The sequence below is a fragment of the Podarcis liolepis genome (assembly GCF_965112155.1).
Source record: "Podarcis liolepis genome assembly, chromosome: 11".
NCBI classification, from domain to species: domain Eukaryota; kingdom Metazoa; phylum Chordata; class Lepidosauria; order Squamata; family Lacertidae; genus Podarcis; species Podarcis liolepis.
The window spans coordinates 48,722,259-48,748,670 of record NC_139565.1 but is presented as its reverse complement, the minus strand read 5'-3'; the positions used below and the strand labels follow the sequence as shown (position 1 = coordinate 48,748,670).

Genomic DNA, 26,412 nt, shown 5'->3' with positions numbered 1-26,412 from the left:
AAGCGCGCCTCAGGTTAAGAACAGTTTTGGGTTAAGAGCAGACCTCTGGAAAGAATTAAGTTTGTAACCCAAGGTACCACTGTAATTGTGTTCTCTGCTGCTCAGTTTCTCCACCTGGGGTACAACTGACCCTGTAAACATGCAGTTTGTTCCTGCATCTTTGGAAAGGACCTGCCCATCTAGACTGGGCAGGGGGAATTTCTGTAAAAGAGTTCCTGTTCTACTGAGCCAATGGCTAGGCAGCAAGTTAGCCCTGACCCTCTACATTTCTGAAAACTCCTTCAGGACTGACTTCCTGGATAAACTCCTATCTCACCTCCAACAGTTCCTTACAGCACAGTCTTGGCACTGTCTTGCCCGTTGCCTTCTTTGGCATATATATACTGAGTCACACTGAATACAGTCAAATAAATATTGTGAAACCCCATTTTTTTGTCCAAGAAAAGACAAAAGGAATCATAAAGTTTCCCAAGGGATGTCAAGTAGAAATAACTCAGGGTTTTGTCAATGGTAATTCCTTCTAACTCAAGGATTACAATGCTTACATTGACAGGTCAACTAGGGTGAATCCATTTTCCTGAGAATGTCCTGGTTTTTACCTCAGGTTCATTAACTTGTGGGAACAGGCCCAGCTAACAACAACTAGTGCCAAATATACAAACTGAATGAACTGGTAGGGAATAAGAAGGGGTGGGTGGGACGAAATACCATACTGCTAAACAGTCCTGATTTGAGTGGGACACCTTGGGATTACAGAAGCCATTTTGACTTCTCATTGGATCCCAGAATGTTCTGTTTTTTGGTCTTGCGCCACGACGCCGGATCAAAAGGCACTCGTGTTTTTGGCCAAAAGACGAATGAGAGGGCTAGACCAAAAAACTAGAATCCTGGTTTTAATCAGCAGGATGTTGGAGGGTATGAGATACTTCCTTCTAACCTCTTCTGGGTATACGGGGGAGATTTTATATGTAATTGGCCAAGCAATTTCAGGCCAAAGTAGACTGACCCAGTTTTGCTATTCTCTCCTTTACCCTCCCCAGTTTTATGGTGATATAATAAAAGTATGCAAAGTGCAAACTTAGAGTTCACCCACATTTCCACTTGTCCCACAGCTTTTCCCTAGGAAAACCCATTGTTTACAATTGAACTGGAACAAATACCTGCAGATTGTTCCGATTCAGCAGTAAACAGCGGGTTTTCCTGGGAAAAGTGGCAGTGCAAACGAAAAACCTTTACCAGGAAATAGGAAGAGATTCATGGCAGGCATCCCTTCTGCTTAATGGTCTTGGATTATTCAACTGGTTGGCAATACATTAACAGGCCATCATTGAGCAAAGGTTTTCATGGAAATTAGACATGATGTCCACAGATGCAGTAAACAGAATGTTTCCACAGATTAAGACAGCTAGAGTGAAGCTCATAGATGACTTAATCCAACCCCCCACTAATGAGATGCAACACATCTTTTGCAAAGGTTAATCTTACAAGAAATTAAATTAGAGTTTCCCAAGCAGATCACAACAGGAATGACTGAAGTTATTCAATTCCACAGAAGCCTTTCACACAGTGCATGAGGTTTTGGGCTGGTGGAATGTCATAGGATCACAGAATCATAGAACTGCATGGAACTGGCGGAAATGACTGGCAGAATCCGAGATCAGGGAGAAAAGTCGGTGGAAGAAGATTGGAAGAAATTTAAAGTTTACTTACAGAAACATTGTAAAATTAAGGAATGTTAGAAGGATGTTGGAATGAAGTAATGTGGTTTTAGCAGAGATGCTCTAAAGGATTAAGAAAAAACAGATTGTTAAATGGTGAAAGGAGGGAAAGTAAAGTTACATTATATTAAGATAAAATAGAGGACAAAAACTGGAAAGGATGGAAAGGACTTGCTGAAATAGCTAATTGAACTAGAATACAAAAAAGGGAGGTGTGAGGAGGTCAAGGAAACAAGCAAATGAAAGATAAGTTATGGGAAGATTCATTGTATTGTTTTTCTTTTTTCTTTTTTTCTTTTTTCCTTTATTGTGATGTGAGGTTCTGTTTTGGCTTAGTATGCTGTTTTCTATTTTTTCTTTTTGTAACCTTTCAAATCTTAATAAATATTATTTAAAAAAACAAAACAAAATCATAGAATTGATTCTGTGAAGCTGGAAATGTTTGAAATATGGCAGCCCTACTCAGCCAAAGCATCCGAAACAGATGACCATCAAACCTCTGCTTAAAAACCTCCGCTGACGGAGAACCCACAACCTCCTGAGAAAGTCCATTCCACTGTTGAACAGCTCTTAATGCCACAAAGTTCTTCCTAATGTTTAGTTGGGATCTCCTTTCGTGTAACTTGAAGCCATTGGTTCGAGTACTACTGGCTAATTTAGATCCATCACAATCTGCAACATAACTGGCACCTAAGTAACAGACCAATGACAAACCTAGACAGCATCTTAAGAAGCAGAGACATCACCTTGCCAACAAAGGTTCGTATAGTTAAAGCTACGGTTTTCCCAGTAGTGATGTATGGAAGTGAGAGCTGGACCATAAAGAAGGCTGATCGCCGAAGAATTGATGCTTTTGAATTATGGTGCTGGAGGAGACTCTTGAGAGTCCCATGGACTGCAAGAAGATCAAACCTATTCACTCTGAAGGAAATCAGCCCTGAGTGTTCACTGGAAGGACAGATTGTGAAGCTGAGGCTCCAATACTTTGGCCACCTCATGAGAAGAGAAGACTCCCTGGAAAAGACCCTGATGTTGGGAAAGATGGAGGGCACAAGGAGAATGGGACGACAGAGGATGAGATGGCTGGACAGTGTTCTCGAAGCTACAAACATGAGTCTGACCAAACTGTGGGAGGCAGTGCCTGGCATGCTCTGGTCCATGGGGTCATGAAGAGTCGGACACAACTAAATGACTAAACAACAAAGTAACAGACTCCTCTCGCTCATTAATTTTCCAATTCTTTAAGTAAAATGGAAATTAAACGCAGGTCCTTTTTTTAAAAAAAAAAAGGGTGATCCTTTGAGTTAAAAACAGAGGGAAAAGATAGTCTTTAAAAATGTTTGCTAAACAGGTTGCACTTGTCCCTCTGCTTCAACCACTTTTGACCATCAGCGTGCAGTGCCATTTATTTTATTTTTGCCATTCTCTCCCTGTAAATATAAGCTTTATTTATTTATTTCTTATGGGTGGGGAGGCAAATGTCTAATCTGAGGCTCATAAGGTTATGCTCCCGCTTCACGGACCACAAGTTGCAATCTAGGTTTGTTCTTGATTATAGCTCCTAGATGAGGAGCAGAGAGCTTAACCCAGAACCTGGGTTTGGACAACATGCTAAGCCAAACCTTAGCATTTTTGCTCAGGCTGACTAATTCCCTTCTTTCCTCGCCTGGCCTACAAAAATCCAAGTTTGTTCATTTTTTTACTTAAAGCTGCCGATTCCCATAGCTCGATGAACCGCTCTTTTAAATGAAGAATTTCTTTTCCAATACAATGTCATCTCTAAGACTCTAATACACAAGGACGCAGCAAGAAAGCCAAACAAAGCCTCATTTTCTGAAAGGAATGTGGAAAAAGCACTCTAAACAAACCATGGAAAGCCATTAGCCCAGAGTCACAGGGCAGGCTAGATGGAACCACCAAGCGGGGATTCTGGCAGCCACACTGCAGAAGTGACAAAGATAGCATCTTTCCATGTTTGGCTTTGTTACATGTGTGGAAAGGATGCTTGCAAGAAAATAATCCTTCCAGGAAGAAGGAATAAGCCTTCAGTTCCAAGAAATGTAGAAGGCAGTTACCAAATTATCCTCAGCAATTGCTCGTCACCTTAGACTGCTTCTTCTAAATTCAGACTGTAAACAACTCATTAGTGGGGTTTTTTTTTTGATGTTGCTGTTGTAAAACTTGCATCTCCTTTCAGTAGAAAGAGCAAATACCACTCAGTACCAACCACGTGATGCTGAACCACATGGCGGTGGCAACCTCACAAATTATTTTATTGGCTTTCTGAGCCACTTAATGTATAATTTGATAACATACAAATTGCCTTGCTTGGAGCAGACCTCAACCTCCAGCATGCCGTTTCTAATTGCAGCAAAACAGATGTCTCTATAACCAGGGTAGACAACAGGAAGACTTCCACATGCTTCAGACTCCAGCTCCTATCAGCTGCAGCAAGCATGGCCAGTGTTCAGGGATGATGGGATTTCTGGGTGGGTGGGGCAAGGGGGGGTTGTTGCCTCGGCACGTGTTTACTGAGGGCGCATTTTGCTTTTCATGCTGGCCCTGCCAGCCCCGTACAGTGGTAACTCAGGTTACAGACGCTTCAGGTTACAGACTCCGCTATCCCAGAAATAGTACCTCAGGTAAAGAACTTTGCTGCAGGATTAGAACAGAAATCGTGCAGCAGCGGCGCAGTGGCAGCGGGAGGCCCCATCAGCTAAAGTGGTACCTCTGGTTAAGAACAGTTTCAGGTTAAGAACGGACCTCAGTCTGGCAGATGAAGACGATGGACTTTTTGGAGCTAGCTGACCTGACTGGAAGAATCCGCGACCAGAAAGAAGAAGAATATCAAGAAGATTGGAAGAAATTTAAGGACTATTTGAATAAATATTGTAATATAAATAATTAGAAGTCACTTGAAAGTACCAAATAGGCCTAGGACTAAATTAGGATGTAATTATATAAATGTGATTTAGATGGTAAGAAAAGTGAATATGATAGATAACAGTTGGAAATACGTTTGTTTAAGAATGATATTGGAAAGCTGTTATATGCAGATACACAGAAATTCAGAAGGGAGGGAATAGAGGAAGTCAACATGTAATTAAGGTTGGGTTTTTAAAGGACTAAGTTCGTCTTTATTTTTTTAGTATTGTGGTGGGTAGGATGGGGTCTTTTGTAATGTTTTTCTTTCTTTGATGTATCCCCCCCTTTGTTTGTTGTTCTGTTATGTGATATTTGTTATGATTGTGGAAAATCAAATTATTATTTTTTTAAAAAACAAAGAACGGACCTCCAGAACGAATTAAGTTCTTAACCCGAGGTGCCACTGTACTGCTTTGCGAGTCCGATTCCACACCCTAGACTCACAAAGCAGCGTGGGGCTGGCAGGGGGTCAGGAGCATGGCGTCAGGGACAGGGCAGAGGAGGAATGGTGGAGACCCCAGCCTGACCCTTCCTGTTCAGAATTACAACAGGGGTTTGAGGGAGGTCACAGCTCAGAGGCAGATGAAGGGAAAAGCTAATGGGAGAGAAGGAGGAAGAAGCACCTGGGGCAGGGAGGACAGCTGACAGACACAGTGTCTTTAGAAAGCATTCCAGACCCCCAGCTGCTGAAAGAAAAAGGGGCGAGCATGGGCTGCCCCGACCTTAAATGCCCCCTACTAGTCCCATCTCTGCCGCCAGCCGATTGGCTGGTGCGGTGGATGATGAATGCTAATGAATCCCGGGATTCCCCAAGTCCCGCGGGGCTGCAGCCAGCCCCGCGAGGGTGTGAATGGGGCGTGAGCCCGCAACCCCCCCCTCCGGATGTCGGGAGTGGCTTTGTAGTCCCAAAACATCTGGAGGGCTGGAGTTTTCCTATGCCTGAGGAAGAGGGGGGAAAGCACCCAGGACCCAGCTATACAGCAGCAAATAAAACACTTTGAATGTGTTGTAAAGTGCAGTATACAATTGTGACACTAAATGTCAGCTGTGAGCTAGAGCAGATTCAATGCATTTTTCAGAACATTTTTTTGAAAAAGCATTTTTTCACATTTTTAACTTGTTTGTGTAGATTCCACCCAAGATCAGTAGAACAGAGTATTTTAAAAAAGATAAAAACAAATCACCACCATCTTTGTTTATAACTCCTTCCCCAGGAGCTTCAGCTTGGAAACAAATTGAGCTAAATGAAGATCTTATTTCTTTAATCACTGGAGCCTGTCTTCTTTCTGTTCTCAGGGCTGGCCGAAGACATTTTGGCACCTGAGGTGAACCACAAAACAGCAGATCACCCAGATCTTCCAGCCAGGGAAGAAGGGGTGAGTGAGGATCTATATCAAGAACAATGGGCAGGAATAACAATCTACATTGGGACCTGCCGCTCCTGTGGATCCAGCCGCCTGAGGCAGTCGCCTCACCTTGCATCTGGTCCCGTCTGTTCTGCTTCCTTGGAATCAGACATAAGTTGCTCTGAGCACTTTGGAGGAACACAAACCAGAAATATGGGCCAAAATCCCAAACAGGTGTGCTTCCAGTGTGGTGTAGTGGTTAAAAGCAGTAGACTCGTAATCTGGTGAACTGGGTTCGCTTCCCCGCTCCTCCACATGCAGCTGCTGGGTGACCTTGGGCTAGTCACACTTCCCTGAAGTCTCTCAGCCCCACTCACCTCACAGAATGTTTGTTGTGGGGGAGGAAGGGAAAGGAGAATGTTAGCCGCTTTGAGACTCCTTCGGGTAGTGATAAAGCGGGATATCAAATCCAAACTCTTCCTCCTCTTCCCATGGGCTTAAATACAACTATCTCTATTTCTATCTCTGCTGTGCCTGTCTGGAAAATCTGGCCTTTCTGTGCATCATTCTGGATTTTATAGGCATTAATTTGCATGTTTCTGCTTTTAGCGATTTTTTTAACCCCTTAATGGTAGTATGGGAATGATCCATATGTGCAAAGCTTTCAGAATCCTGACACACAAACCTTAATTGTCCTTTGGGCAAGCCACTCAGTATCTCTGTGACTCACTTCCCCTTTCATAAAGTGAGTATGATAGTAGTACAGTCCTGTCTCAAATGATTAGGAAGGCAGTGACTTAATTTTAGGACCTTGGATGTCCTCCAGCCCAACCCTCAGAGGTGTCTTTCCCATAGGGCTTAGTGGTTTGTTGCGCCAGGGCGCTGGCCTCTCAGGGGCGCCCCAGCTGTGCCTTGCCAACTATATGGCTGGCTGGCGTGCAGCACTCTCTTTCTCTCTCTCTTTCACCTGCCCACCCTGTGGGGAGAGGGAGGCAAGTGATGGTGATTGGGAAGCAGAGAGCGAGGAGGAGGAGGAGGGAAGAAGAAGAAGAAGAAGAAGAAGAAGAAGAAGAAGAAGAAGAAGAGAGGTGCCCCCCGACTTGCCCCCTTTCTTCCTCCTCTAGCCAGCCTGCAGAGCCTCCACACTGGGTTGGCAGCCCTGCTTGCAGGGTGCCCTTGCCCGTCCTGTTCAGCTACATCTAGCCCTAGCCATGAGTAGCAGCAGCTGCCGCCCTGGTTTCTCTCTCTCCCTGGAATCGTGCCCGGGCAAATCTATCCCGGGGAAGGGAAGCCTCCTTACTTCACTCTTCTTCTTCCTCTTCTTCCTCAGGGGTGGGCTCCTTCTCCGCCCCCCCCCACCAACAAGGTCCCTAGGGGTTGTAAAGCACGCCAGATAATTTAGCACCGACCCCATTCATTACAGCAGCTGGCCATCACCCACTCACTCCAAGCCCTGCGAAAAATATCATCACCATTAATTACTACTACTACTACTACTACTACTACTACTACTACTACTACTACAGTGGTACCTCGGGTTACAGACACTTCAGGTTACATTTGCTTCAGGTTACAGGCTCTGCTAACCCAGAAATAGTACCTCGGGTTAAGAACTTTGTTTCAGGATGAGAACAAAAATCATGCAGTGGCAGCAGGAGGCCCCATTAGCTAAAGTGGTGCTTCAGGTTAAGAACAGTTTCAGGTTAAGAACGGACCTCCAGAAGGAATTAAGTACTTAACCCGAGGTACCACTGTACTACTACTACTACTGCTACTAGTACTACTCCTACTGCCCTCCACCCATAGATATCAGGGGGCTCACAGCCTGAAACTACAGTGCTAAGCACATGCTAAAAACTAGAACAAAGGCAATGACCGCTCCACGCTTAAAACGGGGGGCGCCCTTTGCGTGGACGCGCGCAGCCCCTAGATCTGGAGCGGCTCCAACAGCATAGGCTTGGTTTGCCTTCCCTCAGGTGGGATACCTGGAGGTCTCCGCCTACCTCTGTCAGTTGTCCAATCCCACCTGGGGGAAGCGTTGCCAAGGAGACCAGGCCAGGTAGGGGAGGGATTACCTGCCCACACAATAGAGGGAGGATCTTACCTGGGAATTCTCACTTGGCTCCAGAGCTTCTCCCACCCTACCCACCCTCAGTTAATGTCTTATTTGCAGGTTAAATTTTCTTCACAGGTTTTGCAGGTTAAATTTTCTTCACAGGTATGCGGGCGCTGCTACGTTAAGGTCGCTGTTAAAGGGCCGGAAAGGAATTTCCCTGCATTGGCAGGTTTCGCCTTTCCCGTAGCAAAACGTCACAACTTTGGCGGTATCAGGCCTTGGGCGGAATCCTTTAGTCCATCTTCCTCTTGCGGCGGCGATACCAGGGTTCCCCGTTAAAGGGGTTTCTGAAGGGAGGCTTTGACCGTACGCCGAAAGGTCGTCATTGCTCTCCCCTGCGGCGGCGGCGTAATGGGGACGGCTATCTCTGCTTGAACATATGTTCTCCAGAGCCGGCCCATCCCCCCCACTGGATAACCCTGATGCTCCCTAGGTCCCCGGCTGGGGACTGGGGAGGGAGAACGCCCAATGCCTGAGCCAAGGTCTACCCACATTTGAAATTTAATAAAGTTGTGGCCAATTTAATCCCATAGCACGTTGTCATGAGTCGCTATTTCACATGATGGGGGGGACTGCGTGGGATCTGGGGACTCCGCCTGTCCACGCAAAGCAAACAAAGCCAGCAATGCTCCTTCTCCCTTATTTGTGAAACAAGCCTGTTAATTGCCTATCCAAGTAAAAAAAAAAAGACACTGAAGGTTTTTGAGATCAATGCAAGCTAAAAAGCATTGCAGGGGGTTGGGCTAGATGACCAGCAGGGTCCCTTCCAATTCTACGTTTTTCTGAAAAACACACACACACACAAGCCAACTATGGTCCCTCTGCAGTCCTCGCCCCAAGCAACTGAGTGTGACTTGCTCCCCAGAAAGTGTGCCTTGTCTTGCTCCCTGTGGTTTTTGGTCTCTCGTCAGCCCCCTCCCCCCCGATCTATTCACACTCCTTTTTCCCTAATCTCCAATATTATATTTTCCTCTGGTTGAGACTTAAAACAGAAAGCCCTAATTCCCAACTGTGTTTCTTGCTGCAGTCCTACTGTCTACTCAGAAACAAGGTCATATTAGATTCAGCAGGGCTTACTCTCAGGTAAGTGCAGTTAGGGCTGCAGCCCTTTGTGACCCAAGTTTTGGGTCCTTTTTAGGTTCAGGGTGTCACTGCTTGTGTTTACATCCACCCCCACAATATCTGAAAATGTCAGCTTTGTACTTAAACACAAATTGGCCGGGAACTTCATTGTCTGTTGTTCTTTAAATAAATTAATAAAGACACAAACTGGTGATTGCTTTAACTTTTTGATATGTGGTGATTTGAATCATGAGGATGAATTAAAAGAACTGCTGAGTCTTGAATGAGTCTTGCTTTGGATCTGAGGACTTCATTAGATTTTCTTCTGCCTTTTCATTTCATTTCCATTTGTTCTAAGGGCTTGTTAGAGATAATGTGTAAGTGTGGTGTCAGCTCCCTTAAAAAGGTCAATAACTTTGGGGTTCCCCCCTCAAAAAAGGTCCACAACTCTGGGAAAGGGGGGACGGAGGAATCGTTGTACCACGGCGCTGGATATGCTTAAGATGGTCCTGTCAAGCCTCCTGCCAACTCTCTCACACTGGGAGCCAGTGTGGTGTAGTGGTTAAGAGCGGTAGACCAGGGAGAAGAGTTGGTGGAAGAAGATTGGAGGAAGTTTAAATCTTATTTGCAGAAATATTGTAAAATTTTTGAATGCTGATGACATTGAAATGAATTGAAGGGGTTCTAGCAACAAGGTAAAATGTAAGACGGGATCAATAATAGATAAATTAATAGGACATGAATTTGCTGAACCACTTGCTAAAAGGGATACAAAAATGGGAGACGTGAGGAAGTCAGGAAAATAAGTTAACTAAAGATGTGAAACTAAGAAAGAGGGAATTTTTGTTTTTTTTTTATATAAGTGTTTTTTCTTTTTCTATTTTTGTGTTTAATGTATGTATTTTTGTATTTTGTAATTTTGTATCTTTTTCGTTTTTTGTGTTTTTCTAAACTTTTCTATTGATAAAACCTAATAAAATATTATAAAAAAAGAGCGGTAGTCTCATAATCTGGGTTCGTGTCTCCGCTCCTCCACATGCAGCTGCTGGGTGACCTTGGGCTAGTCACACTTCTCTGAAGTCTCTCAGCCCCACTCACCTCACAGAGTGTTTGTTGTGGGGGAGGAAGGGAAAGGAGAATGTTAGCCGCTTTGAGACTCCTTAGGGTAGTGATAAAGCAGGATATCAAATCCAAACTCCTCCTCCTCCTCCTCCTCTTCTTCTTCCTTGCTGCAATGTATGGCTATAACTACAGCATTTCTGACAGGTGACACTGCCTGTCCTCTGCTTAAATACCCCCAGCATAGGAGTGTTCACAGGTAGCCTGCTGTGTCCTTAATGTCAGGTGGTTTCGGCTCATGTTTCACCAAAATTTGCTTCTCTAACCTACTGGTTCTAGTCCAGCAATAATAAGCAAGATACATGCTGTTTGGGTGTTTATCTATCCTGTGGCTGTGGTTGTGTGAAAGGGAAAGCGAGGCTGCATTTGATGGCCCTCCCCGTATCACACCTCACACCCGGCTTCCCATGTGTTAAGGTGAAGACCTGAAGAGGGGAGCATACACTACATTTGTAGGTTCCCCACATGATCTAGAACCCAGATAATGTTGAATGCCCAATTAGAGCTGCATCACAGCAATGAAGGCACGCGGGTGGCGCTGTGGGTTAAACCACAGAGCCTAGGACTTGCCGATCAGAAGGTCGGCGGTTCGAATCCCTGTGACGGGGTGAGCTCCCATTTGCTCGGTCCCTGCTCCTGCCAACCTAGCAGTTCAAAAGCACATCATAGTGCAAGTAGATAAATAGGTACCACTCCGGCAGGAAGGTAAACGGCGTTTCCGTGCGCTGCTCTGGTCCGCCAGAAGCAGCTTGGTCATGCTGGCCACATGACCTGGAAGCTGTCTGCGGACAAACGCCGGCCAATAAAGCGAGATGAGCGCCGCAACCCCAGAGCCAGTCATGACTGGACCTAATGGTCAGGGGTCCCTTTACCTTTACCTTTACCCAGCAATGACAATGCTCCAAAGGTATTGATCTACTCAGATACCAAGTTATTCTACAGAAGAGCAGCTACAGTTGTTTTGGAATGTATGTTATCTTGGAAGGCAAAAGAAAAATAGTACGAAGTTTGAGGCAAAAGCTAAGAGTGGAAGAACCAACCTGAGTGTTTGCGGAGCTGTATCCCTTGCATGTCTCAAAATGACTAAATCGAATGAACATGTTCCATGATACAACTGTGGCAGCACAGGGATGACTGATGGCTTTTAAAAGAGGACTAGGCAAATTCATGGAGGCAAAGGTTATCAATGACTACTAGTAGCAGTGCCAACTTGAATAAAATATGGGGGGGGCAGGCAAGTCCTGCCCTGCATAACCAATCACAAGATGCAGCAGGCACACACCAGACAGGTTATAGCGACTAATTGGAAAAATGCAGAAGCGCTAAGGGTGAACCAATGGAGGGGGGAAATGAAAAATATCATAACCTTAGAATATTTAACTGTGAAGATACATAGAATGAAGGGGTTTAAGGCCAGTGAGAAGGAGGAGGATTGGTTTGAGAAGATATTGAATTATTTGGGCAGGTTTGAACAATTTGGGGCAATTAAAATATTAAAAAGTTAAATAAACCCTGTGGAGGGAGGAGTGTTAAGGTATATAGAATTGTACATATGGTTGATTTGAATATGTTATTATTGATTATGTATACCCAATGTATCAGCCGCCTGGGGGTTTTCACTGTGTTTTGGTTGTTGGGGGGGGGGAAATAAAAAAATCAGTGACTACTAGTAGCAGTGCCAACTTGAATAAAATATTGGGGGGAGGGCAGGTAAGCCCTGCCCTGCATAATCAACCACAAGATGCAGCAGGTACACACCATTTGAATGGCAGTGCCCATAAACTTGGGAGGAGGGTTGGCCCCCACAAATATTTTATTGGGGGGGGGAGGCTGAAGGGTCCTCAGTCCATAGAATTATGGCTCCTATGATTACTAGCCATGATGACTATGTTCCGCCTTCATGGTCAGAGGCAGCAATGCTTTTGAATATCAGTTGTTGGAAACTGCAGGAGAGGCGAGAGTGCTCTTGCAGTCGATACTAAACTAGATAGGTCATTGAGCTGATCCAGCAAGGCTCTTCTTGTGTAACTAGTTTCTGCTGAGAGTCCAGGGCTGTAATATTTCTGGTGGGTAAGTTATAGGTTAGCAGGGACGCGGGTGGCGCTGTGGGTTAAACCATAGAGCCTAGGACTTGCCGATCAGAAGGTCGGCGGTTCGAATCCCCGCAATGAGGTGAGCTCCCGTTGCTTGGTCCCTGCTCCTGCCAACCTAGCAGTTTGAAAGCATGCAGTGCAAGTAGATAAATAGGTACCACTCCAGTGGGAAGGTAAGCGGCGTTTCCGTGCACTGCTCTGGTTCGCCAGAAGCGGCTTAGTCATGCTGGCCACATGACCCAGAAGCTGTACGCCGGCTCCCTCGGCCAATAGAGCGAGATGAGTGCCGCAACCCCAGAGTCAGTCACGACTAGACCTAATGGTCAGGGGTCCCTTTACCCTTTTTAAGTTATAGGTTGAGTGCTTCCCGATGTAAATAGGTAAGTAAGAAAGAAAATAATGACCCTCTTAGAAAACATGTACGAATTGGATAGCAGTGGGTGTGAACTTGCATTCTGCAGGCAAGGTCTTTGCAATGGGGAGGAAAGTTCAAGCAGGTGGTTCCCCACCTGGCAGTCCTGATTACCGTATTTTTCGCTCCATAAGACACACCAGACCATAAGACGCATCTAGTTTTTGGAGGAGGAAAACAAGAAAAAATAATATTCTGAATCTGAGAAGCCAGAACAGCAAGAGCGATTGCTGCGCAGCGATCCCTCTTGCTGTTCTGGCTTCTGAGATAGCTGCACAGCCTGTACTCACTCCATAAGATGCACACACATTTCCCTTTACTTTTTAGAAGGGAAAAGGTGAGTCTTATAGAGCAAAAAATACAGTATGTAGAGGAGCTCTTAATCACGGATCTTACTCACAGAATGTAGGCAGAATGACAAAGTGCTTTACAGCACCCATTAACTAAAGACATTAAAGGCAACCTGACAATACAAGTTATGTCCATGAAAAATGGATATTTTGCAATGCTTAATTATGAGAGGTTTAGGCTAGAGTGATGGGGGCAGGTGGGAATGCAATCAAATTACAACCGACTGTGGCTGCTAAGAAGTGTTGTTCAACCACACTTTTCTTTTCCGTTTGATAGTGTCAGAGGAATCTGAATTATTCTAATTAGCACACAAAAGTTCTCTCGCAGAAGATTCGGCATAAATGACAACTCCTTGCAAAATGCCAGAATGGGGAAAACAAACAGGACGGCGTGGGATGATATTGTATAAACAATCAATTATGTTGTCTTTCAGAGCTTCTTTAAATGTTTTAATGGACCACATAATATTGGATTTTTAACTTTTTTAAAAAAAACCCGATTATCTTTTTAAGGGAGATTCTGTAAGATGTGGGAACTTGTATCTTTTCTTCATAGGCTGAAAACTAGCCGTGGAGGTGGGTTGATTTTGAGCTAACAAAATCTGGAGAGGAAAGTTAACTAGTGCTGTTCCACTCCTGAGAGCAGCATCAGAGGTTGCTTTTCATCTTTAAATGTCCTCCCCTAAACCCCTAATTGTGGGCCATGTTTACTCAGTGTGCAAGATACGCAAACCAGCTCAGTGGCAGATTTATACTAGACAAGGTCCTATCTCAAGTCACCACTCAAGGTTACTGATTGGGGCCTCCAGAAAGAGCTCTCTTGCCTGTCTTAGGATCTGAGCAAGTTAATATATGGAGAGGCTTTTCTTCAAGTATTTGGGTCCCAGTCAGTGGTTACTAGCCATAATGGCTATCTCCTCCATCCTCAGTCAGAGGCAGGAGGCACTTAAATTTCTGGGAATCACAAGTGGGGTGTGTGCTGTTGTGCTCAGAATCTGCTTTTGGGCTTCCCATGGGTATTAGGGTGGCCACTATAAGGACAGGGTATGGGATGAGATGACCTGACCCACCAGGCTCTTTTTATATTCAGAAGTTGCTACGGGCTTTTTATGTCAATAGCAGCACCTTGACGTGGGCTCGCTGGCAAACAGGCAACCAATGAAACTCTTATAAAACCAATGTTCAATTCTCATTTAAATGAGTCAACCGTGGGGACAACTTGGATGATCCCTGGGAGAGAGTTCCACAAGTGTGTGTGTAGACACAGAAAAGGCTTTATCTGCATATAGTCACCTGCATATACTGCAGATCTGTGATGCTGCAAAACAGGAATCATGTCTGGAAGGACATAGGAGGATACAAAATTGTACTGCAAAACCCTTCAAATTAGTGGCTACTTTAAGAACAATTCTTTATTCAGCCAATCAGCACATGGAGCAATGTGCATCACATGGATGTAGTTTAACTAGTAAGGTGTTTTTCATATGCAGTGCATCTGTCATTTTATGTCCACCAAGCAGGTGCATTTGTGCCAGCCATATTAATTTGGCTGACAACATGGGAAAAAACCACAGTCACCACCCAATCGTCTCCAGATGTTTCTTAGCCTCATAACAGTGTTTGTATCCCTCATGATATTAGAGAAAGACCCAAATATTACAGAACCCCACAGGCTGTTTCCATTGGATCAGCTCTCATTGCACATTCAGGTATGCAATAAGTAAACCTGGATGGCAACGCATGCTGCCATCCTATCATGGGCACATTGTTGTTTAAGTACAAGACGCTCTGCCGCTGCATGCACACATTTTATTCTATATTCAATGGAGGCTGAGCATGCATTTTTTCCATGTACAGTGGTACCTCGGGTTACATATGCTTCAGGTTACATACGCTTCAGGTTACATACGCTTCAGGTTACAGACTCCGCTAACCCAGAAATAGTACCTCAGGTTAAGAACTTTGCTTCAGGATGAGAACAGAAATTGCACGGCGGCAGCAGGAGGCCCCATTAGCTAAAGCGGTGCTTCAGGTTAAGAACGGACCTCCGGAACAAATTAAGTACTTAACCCGAGGTACCACTGTAGTCCACACACAGTCTAGATCTATTGCATATTTGTTGCCCCTGAAAAATGCTTCTCAAGAAATGGGTTTCATTCCAAAGATTGAAGCTCATTACAGATTGATTCTGCATTACCCTGCAGTGTGTCCGTTTGAAAACAGATGGCAGTGGAACAGAATCCCTCCAAAGATCTGAGATTTGATGCAATCTCAACTAAAACATTCATGACAGCTGGCTATCCAACCTCTGCTGAGAAAACCTCCTAGGAAGGAGAATCCACCATCTTCCAAGGGAGTCTGTTCTACTGTCAAACAGCTCTTACTGCCAGAAAGTTCCTGATGTTTAGTCAGAATCTCCCATCTTATAACTTGAATCCATTGGTTCAGGTCCTACCCTCTAGAGCAAAAACAACAACAACCCAAGCTTGCTCCATCTTCCATGTGAAAGACCTTTAGATATTTGAAGATGGCTAATGGAAGTGTTTAAACAGAAGTAGGTTGGTCATCTGTCATGGAGGCTATAGGGGCAATTCCTGTAGGGGGTTGGAATAGATGGCCATTGGGATTGCTTCCAGCTCTACAATTCTATGATTTCATGTGCATGCGCTGTCATCTGTGCATGTGCAAAAGCTGAACCGTGGCTTCCATTTTTGAACTGTAGGGAAGCTGGATTGAAAAAAAAGTGCATCAAAGAGTATTTCTCTACAAGATACAGATGAATTATTGCTAAGGGTAAAGGTAAAGGGACCCCTGACCATTAGGTCCAGTCATGGCCGACTCTGGGGTTGCAGCGCTCATCTCGCTTTATTGGCCGAGGGAACTGGCGTACAGCTTCCGGGTCATTTGGCCAGCATGACTAAGCCGCTTTTGGTGAACCAGAGCAGCACACGGAAATGCCGTTTACCTTCCCGCCAGAGTGGTACCTATTTATCTACTTGCACTTTCATGTGCTTTCAAACTGCTAGGTTGGCAGGAGCAGGGACTGAGCGATGGGAGCTCACTCCGTGGCGGGGATTCGAACTGCCGACCTTCTGATCAGGAAGTCCTAGGCTCTGTGGTTTAACCCACAGCGCCACCCGCGTGCTAAGGGTATCTTAAAAAACAACAACTAGTGATGGGATTGGGCTGGAGCAAATGTTCATGTGGACACACCCTTAGACGTTTTTCAAGATGCAGGAGAGTTGCTCATGGATAAGCAATTCATAAGGGATTAAGTCCCATAGAAGAAAGCTCCACTGAGTTCCAAGTACACATACTTAGGATCCAGCTGTACACCTCTCAACCACCTCTTTGCCTTCCTTCAGTATTTATTTCACACTTCTGTCCTTGAACTGCCTCCCTGGTACATGATTTATTGGAAGAAAAACCCGTGGTTGTTTTTATGACTGTAGTAATCTGTTCCTCACCTGCTTTATTTCCTTGTTTTATTATCTTAGTACATTTGTATTTGTTAGGACATGTGCTCACTTTCTCATTTTGCTCACCTGGGTGAGACGTGCACTTTTTATAGCATGCTTGTAAAATCCCCTTTATGGCTTCCAAAGGGCTGGGAAAGGCCATGTGGGAAAGAGCCAAGGCCCCAGCAGCCCTTCTCTGGCAAATCCCATTGCTGCAACTGACACCCCACCCACAACCCTCTTTAGAGTTAGGGGTCGTTAGTCTCCATATTCCCAGCTGCCAGGTGGAGGGGCTGACATCACCTCACCTCAGAGTAGGCCCAGGGACTGATGCCCCAGAAATGAAAATCAAACTTTAATAGGATCACTAATAATAATAATAATAATAATAATAATAATAATAATAATAATGTAGTGATATCCCGCCCTCCCCAGCTGAAGCCGGGCTCAGGGTGGCTAACAACAATAAAATAATACAACATTCTAAAATCATTTCATTAAAATTAATTCAGCTCAAATTGATGGCAACCATTAGGCTAAAGTTCTGTAAAGATTGCCAAAGGAGGAAGTCAGGCTATGCCCTGACCAAAGGCCTGGTGGAACAGCTCTGTCTTGCAGGCCCTGCGGAAATATGTCAGCCCCGCAGGGCCCTAGTCTCTTGTGACAGAGCGTTCTACCAGATTGGAGCCACAGCTGAAAAAGCCCTGGCTCTGGTTGAGGCCAGCCTAACCTCTCTGTGGCCTGGGACCTCCAAGATGTTTTTGCTTGAAGACCGTAAGTTCCTCTGTGGGACGTACCAGGAGAGGCGGTCCCATAGGTACGAGGGTCCTAGGCCGTATAGGGCTTTGAAGGTTAAACCAGCACCTTAAACCTGATCCTGTACCCCACCGGGAGCCAGTACAGCTGGTATAATACCGGGTGAATGTGATCTCGCAGCGAGGATCCCGTAAGGGACACATGCAGCGTTGCAAGATCTGGTGTTTATCAGATTGGGCAGAGTGGAAACCTTTTGTGCTTTTGACACAGCAGTCCTGGAATCTGGAGCAGCTGATAGCATCTCCTGTAGCGTCAGAAAGGTGTACGGGTTAAGTGAAAAGTATTCTTTCAAAAATGGTTTGGCCTGGAAGATCTTGATGGGTCAGCCAACTCATGATTGTGGGCTGTTCAAACTGGATGCTCACGTTTACCCAAGGCACACCTCCAATTCCTGAGGTTGTCTCGGCAGCCTTGATCTTTATCGGCCTGGCACTTCCCACAAAAGGAACTCTGGCCAAGACACGGTTTATTCATCCAGGTTTCATTGCTGGTTCCATCCAGGCTAAGTAACAAGCTTCATGAAAATGGTGGGTCCAGCCAAAGTTAAATGCATGTAAGTACTATTGTTTTGGATGTGTGAGAGAATTAAAAAAAATGTGCTCAGCTCTCTTCTGCTGGAAATGCCAAGAGCGAAAAATTGGACTGAAGTCACTACTGTTAAAAACAAAAGTATGTGCAAAACAATTTTGTAGAAACTTATACAATAAACTTCTATTTAAAAGAGGTATGGGGAACCTGTAGCTCTACAGATGTTTCTGGACAAATCCCCTGACCATTGTTTGCTTGCTTGGTTGGTTTAGTATATTTATCTACTACTTCATACTTAATAACTATGTAGTTTACAAAATAATGAAACTGAAAACTAAAATTTGCAATGCAATATAAAACAATAAAATACATAGCAGTATATTTTGAAAACATCTTAAAAGTCAGGGATTCCTTCCTTCTCCAGCCTCCCTCTTGCCAAGGGACATCCTGATTCACAATATACAAGATTCACCCCAAAACACATATACATTGCACCCACATTCTGTCTTATTTACACAAATCATACAGTATCTACTTGTCAGGAGTAGGTCAGCAATAAAGAAAAACACTGGAGCTAGAGAAGTTAACTCTTTATTCAGGGAAATGAAAACAGCGCAGGCCTAGTGGTTACAGCAACTCTTCCTAGTATGTCTTGCCCCAATGAGACAGCTGCAAGGATTGAAGGTCCCCACCTCTCTCTAAGGATCCTTCCATGGTTCCTTTCCCAGCAGCCTAAGGCTCCATCATCTTGTCTCTCATCATCCCACCCTCTTCATTTCTCTGTATATTCTGGGAGACCAGTGGAGAGGGGAGCTGGCCGCAGCAGATGAGGAAGATGCCCTAGATTCTTCAGCAACCTGCCTCATCTCTGTCGCCTGGTCCCTCTCCTCTCCCGCCTTTGAGTCTGGACTGCTCTCTTCCTGCTCACTAAACCCTGTTGCCTTTTCAGCTTCTGACACCTCCTCCTCCCTCTTCTCACTCATCATTGTCCCACCACCAATCTCTACCTCAGAGCCTTCTTGCCCTGGCCCAGCTGGTTCCTCCCACCACTCCTCTCCATCCAGCCAATCCACGACTCCTTCAATATCACTCACCCCATTCTATTCCACCTCAAGTCACTCCAATATCTCCTTCTCAATCACCAAACCACTGCCACCAATTATTGCTATTGCTCCAATAAAAATATATTGCAAAACCCACAATGAGACAATGAAAGCATTCACTGGCAGAACCATAAAAGAATGTAGAAACAAATGGCTGCCTGTTAGTTGCATGGCTATATTGTTCCTGACAGCCATCTGGCTCTCACCCAGGTTAGTTTAACCCACCCAAGGATGGGTGGAACTGCACACCCACTCCCTGGTGCCCCTTCCTCTAATCTAGGAGTGTCCTGTCGACATTTCAGTTTGCACACAAGACACTCCATTAGTCCTGCTGGCTGGGACTAATGGGAGTTGGATTGAAAACATATCTAAACTAAAGTAACTACAGTGGTACCTCGGGTTACAGATGCTTCACGTTACAGACTCTGCTAACCCAGAAGTAGTACCTCGGGTTAAGAACTTTGCTTCAGGATGAGAACAGAAATCACGCAGCGGCAGCGGGAGGCCCCATTAGCTAAAGTGGTGCTTCAGGCTAAGAGCAGTTTCAGGTTAAGAACGGACCTCCAGAACAAATTAAGTTCTTAACCCGTACTAAATGTGCAGCCCAATATTCTGCATATAAGGACTAGGCCAAGCCTCCCTCCACAGTTTCCCCAAAATATTTTTATATGCCACTGCAATTTATGAGCTGTGCGAGATTCCAGGTGCTGCAGATGTCCTTGCGAGGGTCTGTGTTTCCTTTTGGAAATGAGGCACAGGGGAGACCGCAGTGTCTTTATGATATATTGTTTATTTACACATATATACAACCTAAGCCCGCAATTGAGGGGTTCACAGCATTAACCCCCACAAGAGGTTCTGGCTTCTCCCATAGCCACTGCATTGGTTTCAAAACAGACATAAGCATTCTGCTTTTTGACTGTTTTTCCAGCTCGCTCCAGTAACTCTGTTGCTTAACTCTTAACTGCCATTCTCAACTCTAACCTACCTAAAATAGTGGCATTGTTATTATGAACTAAACTCAAATGAAAGAGGGAGGAAATCCACTCGTTTGCAAATGAGAGATTTGCCCTTCCGTCCTTTGTCGTGCTAACGGCTCTGGCTTTTGACATTTAGCTTAATTAAGGGATTAGCAAAGTCTAGCACACGGCTTCAAAACACACTGGGACTGGGTCTGTCTTAAATACACATACGAGTCTGGCTTTCACCTCCATGGAATTTAGCTTTGACACCCCAAACCTTAATTAAATTCTAGCACCTATTACAATATTCCGTGGAATGGCGCTAATGGAAACACATGGATCAGGACCATGGAGGGGCAAAGGGTTAACGCCCTTTTCTGCAACAATACAGTACCAATTCAGCTCTCTCTCTTGTACACACAGACTGCACCAACTATTTGTGAAGGAAACATAGAATAGCAAACCACATAAGAAGCATAGCATCTAATTTGTTGATGAAGGCAGCCTGTACTCAAACTGACCCAGTTAGGTCTTGTGTTTCCACCATCAGAGACTAGACTGACACAGAGCTATATCTTCTCATGGCAGCAATCACAGCTGTGGGATTCTTTCCTTGCCTATTTCCCCCCGACTAGCCTAATTTTTGGTGACTATCAGCAAAACAAACATGTGCTTGCTTCTGAAGCTTCATTGAGCTTCTTCCTCCCTTTCCTTCTTTCTGAGGTGTTCCACCTCCAATATGCCTCTGAATCCAGTTCCTGGGAATCCCAAGTGTGAAGAATGCCCTTGCGCTCAGGTCTTGCTTGTGGGAAAAGCCAGGACAACTCTGGGAGCTGCTGAGTGATGCAACATCAGGTGGCTGATGGAAGCTAGCAACAACTTTGAGGTCCACAGTGGGCAAAAGTGCTATCACATCTAGGCTTCTAGTCATTCTCCCATAGTATGAGTCTTCTACATTCCTGAGAGGTGGAAAGAAGTGGATTCAGAGATCCACCATTTATCTGAGATCTTTATGGTAGAGGCCCATTTGGGTTCAAATGGCAAGCCTCATGAATTGCTCCAGGTTTATAAAGGCCCCTTTAACAGCAACTCTTTAGTAAGGCCCTGCTTCCCTTTCATGGCACCAGTTTTGCAAGGCTCTTGCAACCATTAGTCATATGCCTCTTGAGTGAGCCTTAATTGCCCTCTCTTATGCACAGACACACAAGTGCACAGTGTTGACCTATGCCCATGATGAGAACCAGGTGCTGGACATTACATTCAAGGTAATTTAATGTGTGTCAGATAAAATTCTGCAGCCTTGCAACACACACAACTGTCTGTATTGCTCAGCACAGTGGAAAACATCCTGGCTACTTTGCTGTGCTGCATGTATTTCCTATTGGGCGATGGTGTGTGTGTGATGTCATTTCCAGCCAATAAAAATGTGAAATGGCCTGAATGTGTGAATGGCATGAAGATGGCCACCGAGGCTAATTTTCATCTTGGAAATATTGAAGACTTTAGCAAGATTTCAAGGCAAGCTCCATCTGACAACCTTCCAGGCTGGATGGAGCTGCATTCAAGTCCGGTGAAATCTCTATTAAAAGAGAGTGGACACCTTAAAACCAACAGTAACACCCATATAAAATGCAAAGTACAGTGGTACTTCGGGTTAAGTACTTAATTTGTTCCGGACGTACGTTCTTAACCTGAAACTGTTCTTAACCTGAAGCACCACTTTAGCTAATGGGGCCTCCTGCTGCTGCTGCGCCACCAGAGCACGATTTCTGTTCTCATCCTGAAGCAAAGTTCTTAACCTGAAGCACTATTTCTGGCTTAGTGGAGTGTGTAACCTGAAGCATATGTAACCTGAAGCGTATGCAACCCGAGGTACCACTGTAACTGTGAAAACCTCTTTTTTCTGTTGAGTAAGACTAGAGTTTCAAGTTAAGGGTCTTGTGGAAAGAGAAATCAACTTGTCAATTTTATTTTGATTATTTTTGCCACTAACTCCCAGAAGTGGACACTTCTAAATAGACTTTAAAGACATGTACCCCAATTGGATGCATGATTATTTTCAAGCAAGTTCAGCCAGGGTCAATGGGAGTGACTTCCTAATCGGAATTAGGACTTTAGCCTTAATCTGTGTTTAAAACGGGATGTGCTTAAGTGATAGCAACCACTGTAGCTGAACTAGAGGCATTCTCTGTTAGCAAACCACAGAGAACATATGCCTCAGGCCTGTTCTTTCCTGCTTTTAATGACGACACGCAAAGCATGAATGGCAGAACTGCCTGCCTGTTTTGACTTTGCACGGGGCCATCACAAATCAAGGCACAAAACAGTTATTAGGTACAAGTTACACTTAAGCATGTATCCATTTCCAAACTGATGTGCTTATTCTTCTTTCACCACCATCCTTGTGGCACATGCTTTCAAAACTAACAAACTAGTTGAATTTTGAAAGTGTATTACAAGAATATCGGGGGGGGGGGTGTTTTAAAAAAGAAAACCCAAGCAAGTCTAAAACAATAAAATCTAAGAGCGCAGTTTTTGCTTTCAGGAAAACACATATATCTAGCAGTTGCTATAGCAATGAATATAGTAAGTTAAAGCTGAGCAACCATGAGATTGATTCAGAAGGCAATAATTGATTTAAAGCTTCAGTGACTCACTCGGCAAATCCTGCCTTGACTATTTTGCTGTGGGGCACAACATGCTCTTAAAAAGGCACATACAAGTGGATAAATAGTTCTGGGCTCTGTAGCTCCTTTGATGACTGAATGCTGTTTGCAGGGTTAACATAAATAAGAAGGGAGATTACAACATCTTCCAAGACAATAATGCCCACTCACATCACAAAGAACTCATAACCCACCTACTATCAGCAGCCAGAAACACCATAGCCAGACACTGGAGAGACCTGTCAGGAGTAAGCATGGACCAATGGTACCAAATAGTATGGGAAACAGCCTTATTAGAAAAACTAACCAATAAACTGAAATGGAAGAAGATGTCTTCACCCCTTATGGTTCCCTTTTATCACATACACAGCCCAACAAGACGACGACAAGAATCCACCAATAGCATATGAATCAATATGGCTAATCTGATTCAAAAACATCCACCCATCCCACTCACACATGAAAACAAGACAATCACAACCAACCAACCACACCCTAGGCCAACCCCAACCTCTTTTACCACCAAAGAAACACAAGCGAATAGGAAAGAGGACCCGCACAAGCGACGCTGACACAAAACCCTACACATACATTAAGTAAAATAGAAACATCGCCACCCAACCCCACCCCACCCACCATGGCCCCTCCACCTCTTCCCCCCTTTTTCTTCCTAATGTTACACTGATGTCTCAACAAATGAAACTGATCTGCAGAAAATGTAACTTGAAGAAAAAGAGACATTGCACATACTGTTGTAAACCAATCTTTAATTAAAAAAAATGTTTAAAGAAAGAAGGGAAATTACACTTTGTCTAAAAAATCCTAATAATATACCATGCCCTGACCTTCAGGATTTGTATGAAGGGCTGCAGTTCCAAGGTAGAGTGTCAATCCCAGGTTCAGTCCTTGACATTTTCATAAGGTCTGTGAGGACTTGAAACCTGGGAACTATGTAAAAAAATGAAAGGTTTCTGGGAAATGATTTATAATGAATTGAAAAAAATGTTGAAGTATACCTTTGTTAAAAAGCCAGAAACTTTTCTGTTAGGAATATTAAGAAATGACATAAAAAAGAAGGATGAGAAGTTGTTTTTATATGCAGTAACAGCGGCAAGAATTTTGGTGGCACAAAAATGGAAACAAGAAGAAATTCCGACGAAAGAAGAATGGAGAATGAAGTTGATGGAATACGCAGAATTAGACAAACTAACAGGGAGAATTCGGAATCAGCGAGACCAGAGATTTACCGAGGACTGGAATAAATTTAGAGAGTATATTAAAAATACATATGAAGGTCAATTAACGTTTGTAGGTTTTCAAGAAGTTCTGTGATAATAAGGGAAAGAAATACTGTTTTATAATAATTGTTAAGATTAATTTGGTCAAAAAACAAACAAACAAAAAAAACACCAATACAGATACAAGAAATGTGAACAATTGTGAAAACATGAAAATTTCCAGATATATATAGAAACCTGGGAACTAATTGTCAGCCAGCGCAGTTGAGCCAGGTCTGGTGTTATATGCTCGAATCATCTTGTCCTGGTGAACAATCTGGCCACTTAAATTTTACACCTGCTGAAGTTTCCAAACTGTCTTCAGAGGCAACCCCACATATAATGCATTACACAAGTCCATCGTAGAGGTTACAAAAGCATAGGCCACAGAAGTTGCACGCCAGCCACACCACCACATTTAAACTTCTAAGTATTGTTGATAACAGGTAGATAGTTAAGAACTTAAGCAGCTTCAGAGGTGAGCACCTGCCCCCCCCCCGAATTTGATGCCCAGGTGCCCTGCACCTCTTGCACCCCCGGGTAAAGACGGCCCTGACTTCAACTTGATCAAGGCTGCAGTTCAAGTTTTATGGGGTCTTCTAAAGCCCATGCCTCATCCTCAATCATTAAGCTGCAGCCTTCCCTGTGCCCTAGTTTAATACCTCTCCACTTGTTCAATCAAATATCCTTTATTGGGCATAGCAAACAACACATTATCAAACAGACACTGTATACAAATTGTGCAAACTACGAGCTCAGCATCACAAGGTTTGTCCCAATCAGATCTTTAACTCCAGAGAAAATCAATTTGCATAAATAATACAATACAACACTACCACATCACTGATCAATTAAGAACCACTAAATCTCTTTATAATGGTCCAGTCTTTCTACATGGACAGCACTCAAAAATTCAGCCACTATTAATGTAATTTGATCATTCATGTCCGAAAGCAGGTCCTGAACCGTTGGTAGCATAGAAATCAGCCTATTGAGTTGTAAGGCCTCTAATAATTGTCTTCTGGCATAAATGCCAAAATCACAAGAAAAGAAAATATGCTCCAAAGTATCAGGTTCCTGTTTACTACATTTGCAGAGACGCTCTGATTCTGTGAGAGCTAAATATCTTCCTCTCACTATCATCGAGGGAAACATATGAAATCTGGCTAACATAAGCAGCCTGCACAATTCATGATTCTTCAGATTTGTCTTGTATCCCCTTTGAAAATCTCTACACAAAGGGAGATTTGAATAGAGAGGAGAGCAAGTGCTGTGCTTTGCAACCTCAAGAGACCTGATGCTATGTTGTGAGGAAAGCACACTGAACTACACCTAAACTACTCCAGATATTGCCCAGTGCCCTTCAGCCCCCAACATTATTACATTCTTAGATAAGGCACAAGTGAAAACAACTGGTGTTGAATAAGGAGTAGGAGCCAATTTAAATCTGTGCCAAAGATCGTTGCATACAAGAGACTGCTTATGAGCATGGGAGCGCTCATGTGCCTGGTTTTCTCCATGCATTTTAATTTCAAACTTCGATTAGCCACTTTCAGAATGGCTTACATCAAGGTGGGAAAACTCCAGCCTGTGGGCCAATATTGGCCTGTCATGCCCCCCTATTTGGCCTGTCAGGCAGTCTGGGAGATACCATGCCTGCCCACCCTACATGATATGACTCTTAATCTCAAGGTTGTGGGTCTGAGCCCCACATTGGATAAGCTATTCCAGCATTGCAGGGGATTGGACTAGAGGATCCTCAGGGTCCCTTCCAACCCTACAAGTCTATGATTCTAGAATGTCAGGTGTGTGATGGGTTAGGCCAGGGTTTCAAAGAAACAACCGGGAGCTTAGCATCGTCTCCTGATTGTTCCCTTGCTGGAGCAAAGCACAATCCCATCTGCCCATCACCTGATGGGCTGCAGGAGTGCAACCCTGCTCAAGCAAGAGTTTGGATTTGATATCCCGCTTTATCCCTACCTGAAGGAGTCTCAAAGCGGCTAACATTCTCCTTTCCCTTCCTCCCCCACAACAAACACTCTGTGAGGTGAGTGGGGCTGAGAGACTTCAGAGAAGTGTGACTAGCCCAAGGTCACTCAGCAGCTGCATGTGGAGGAGCGGGGAAGCGAACCCGGTTCACCAGATTACGAGTCTATTGCTCTTAACCACTACACCACACTGGCTCTCACTGGCAAGGGGAAGCGGCTTCCATTCAGTGGAGACTGCTCCCTGCCCTGCTCTGCTCTTTGGAGTGTCCCTTGCATTCCCTTCCAGCTTCTGAAATCAACAGCTGATAGCAGCATCAGCTCACCCAGGGCTCCATTTGTCTGTGCACCCCTGGGAACAGGCACCCACTGCCAAAGGAAGCTGCCTGTTTTGGAAGCAGCTGCCTTTGGGGGAAGATTGCCTGCATGCAGGACTCTCCCACACGCAGGTGATCTTCCCAAAGGCAGCTGCTTTC

At 44.4% G+C, this 26,412-nt stretch overlaps 1 protein-coding gene across 5 annotated transcripts in view; it reads right to left on the bottom strand.

Annotated features, from left to right (window-relative positions):
• The window catches only part of PRLR (prolactin receptor), a 117,094-nt gene that overhangs the window by 40,159 nt on the left and 50,523 nt on the right, over window positions 1-26,412 (bottom strand). The window lies entirely within an intron of this gene.